Genomic DNA, 2,891 nt, shown 5'->3' with positions numbered 1-2,891 from the left:
AGGTGGCGGCGGCGTTACCAATAAAAAAACCTAAACAGCCTACTTACATTTTCCCCATGGGAGTAGTGTCTCAAACTGTCTACGCATTGTTCGTTCCCTGGAAGATCAATAGTAGGTTCCCAAGCACATCTGGAGGCATTCTGTAATCTGTGGACATTCAGAGTGTTGATGAAACACAGAAAATGCATCGGGTTTGAATACAACAGGAACCATGCGGAATTTTCTCCATGGGAGTAATGTCTCAAACTGTCTACGCTTTGATCGCTCCCTGGAAGACCAGAAGTAGTTTCTCAAGCACATCTGGAGGCATTCTGTAATCTGTGGAGATTCAGAGTGTTGATGAAACACAGAAATTCCATCGGGATTGAATACAACAGGAACCATTCGGAATTTTCTCCATGGGAGTAATTTTTTCAAACTGTCTCCGCTTTGATCGATTCCTGGACGACCAGTGTAGTTTTCGAAACCCATCTGGAGGCATTCTGTAATCTGTCGACATTCAGACTGTTGACGAAACACAGAAATTGCATCGGTATTGAATACAACAGGCACCATGCAGACTTTTGTCCATGGGAGTAATGTCTCAAACTGTCTACGCTTTGATCGATACCTGGAAGACCAGTAGTAGTTTTCGAAGCACATCTGGATGCATTCTGTAATACACTCCTGGAAATGGAAAAAAGAACACATTAACACCGGTGTGTCAGACCCACTATACTTGCTCCGGACACTGCGAGAGGGCTGTACAAGCAATGATCACACGAACGGGACAGCAGACACACCAGGAATCGCGGTGTTGGCCGTCGAATGGCGCTAGCTGCGCAGCATTTGTCCACCGCCTCCGTCAGTGTCAGCCAGTTTGCCGTGACATACGGAGCTCCATCGCAGTCTTTAACACTGGTAGCATGCCGCGACAGCGTGGACGTGAACCGTATGTGCAGTTGACGGACTTTGAGCGAGGGCGTATAGTGGGCATGCGCGAGGCCGGGTGGACATACCGCCGAATTGCTCAACACGTGGGGCGTGAGGTCTCCACAGTACATCGATGTTGTCGCCAGTGGTTTGCGGAATGTGCAGTGTCCGTCGACCTGGGACCGGACCGCAGCGACGCACGGATGCACGCCAAGACTGTTGGATCCTACGCAGTGCCGTAGGGGACCTCACCGCCACTTCCCAGCAAATTAGGGACACTGCTGCTCCTGGGGTATCGGCGAGGACCATTCGCAACCGTCTCCATGAAGCTGGGCTACGGTCCCGCACACAGTTAGGCCGTCTTCCGCTCACGCCCCAACATCGTGCAGCCCGCCTCCAGTGGTGTCGCGACAGGCGTGAATGGAGGGACGAATGGAGACGTGTCGTCTTCAGCGATGAGAGTCGCTTCTGCCTTGGTGCCAATGATGGTCGTATGCGTGTTTGGCGCCGTGCAGGTGAGCGCCACAATCAGGAGTGCATACGACCGAGGCACACAGAGCCCACACCCGGCATCATGGAGTGGGAGCGATCTCCTACACTGGCCGTACACCTCTGGTGATCGTCGAGGGGACACTGAATAGTGCACGGTACATCCAAACCGTCATCGAACCCATCGTTCTACAATTCCTAGACCGGTAAGGAAACTTGCTGTTCCAACAGGACAATGCACGTCCGCATGTATCCCGTGCCACCCAACGTGCTCTAGAAGGTGTAAGTTAACTACCCTGGCCAGCAAGATCTCCGGATCTGTCCCCCATTGAGCATGTTTGGGACTGGATGAAGCGTCGTCTCACGCGGTCTGCACGTCCAGCACGAACGCTGGTCCAACTGAGGCGCCAGGTGGAAATGGCATGGCAAGCCGTTCCACAGGACTACATCCAGCATCTCTACGATCGTCTCCATGGGAGAATAGCAACCTGCATTGCTGCGAAAGGTGGATATACTCTGTACTAGTGCCGACATTGTGCATGCTCTGTTGCCTGTGTCTATGTGCCTGTGGTTCTGCCAGTGTGATCATGTGATGTATCTGACCCCAGGAATGTGTCAATAAAGTTTCCCCTTCCTGGGACAATGAATTCACGGTATTCTTATTTCAATATCGAGGAGTGTATGTGGACATTCAGAGTGTTGAAGAAACAAAGAAATTGCTTCATGATTGAATACAACAGGCACCATGCCTACTTTTCTCCATGGTAGTAATGTCTCAAATTGTCTACGCTTTGATCGTACCCTGGAAGACCAGTAGTAGTTTCCCAAGCACATCTGGAGGCATTCGGTAAACTGTGGAGCTTCTGAGTGTTGATGAAACACAGAAATTGCTTTGGGACTGAATACAACTGGCACCATGCGGACTTTTCTCCATGGGAGTAATGTCTCAAACTGTCTACGCTTTGATCGCTCCCTGGAAGACCAGTAGTAGTTGCCGAAGCACATCTGGAGGCATTCTGTAATTTGTGGACCTTCAGAGTATTGACGAAACACAGAAATTGCATCGGGATTGAATACAACAAGCACCATGCGGACTTTTCCCCATGGGAGTAATGTCTCAAACTGTCTACGTTTTGATCGTTCCCTGGAAGACCAGAAGTAGTTTCCCAAGCACATCTGGAATCATTCTGTAATCTGTGGACCTTCAGAGTGTTGATGAAACACAGAAATTGCATCGGGATTGACTACAACAGGCACCATGCGGACTTTTCTCCATGGGAGTAATGTCTCAAACTGTCTACGATCCGATCGTTCCCTGGAAAACCAATAGTAGTTTCTCAAGCACATCTGGAGGCGTCCTGTAATCTTTGGACATTCAGAGTGTTGATGAAACACAGAAATTGCATCTGGTTTTAATACAACAGTCACCATGCGGGATTTCCTCCATGAGAGTAATGTCTAAAACTGCCTTCGATTCCCAATGCACAAAG

The sequence above is a fragment of the Schistocerca gregaria genome, unplaced genomic scaffold, assembly GCF_023897955.1.
Source record: "Schistocerca gregaria isolate iqSchGreg1 unplaced genomic scaffold, iqSchGreg1.2 ptg000178l, whole genome shotgun sequence".
Classification (NCBI taxonomy): domain Eukaryota; kingdom Metazoa; phylum Arthropoda; class Insecta; order Orthoptera; family Acrididae; genus Schistocerca; species Schistocerca gregaria.
This window is presented reverse-complemented; position numbering follows the sequence as displayed.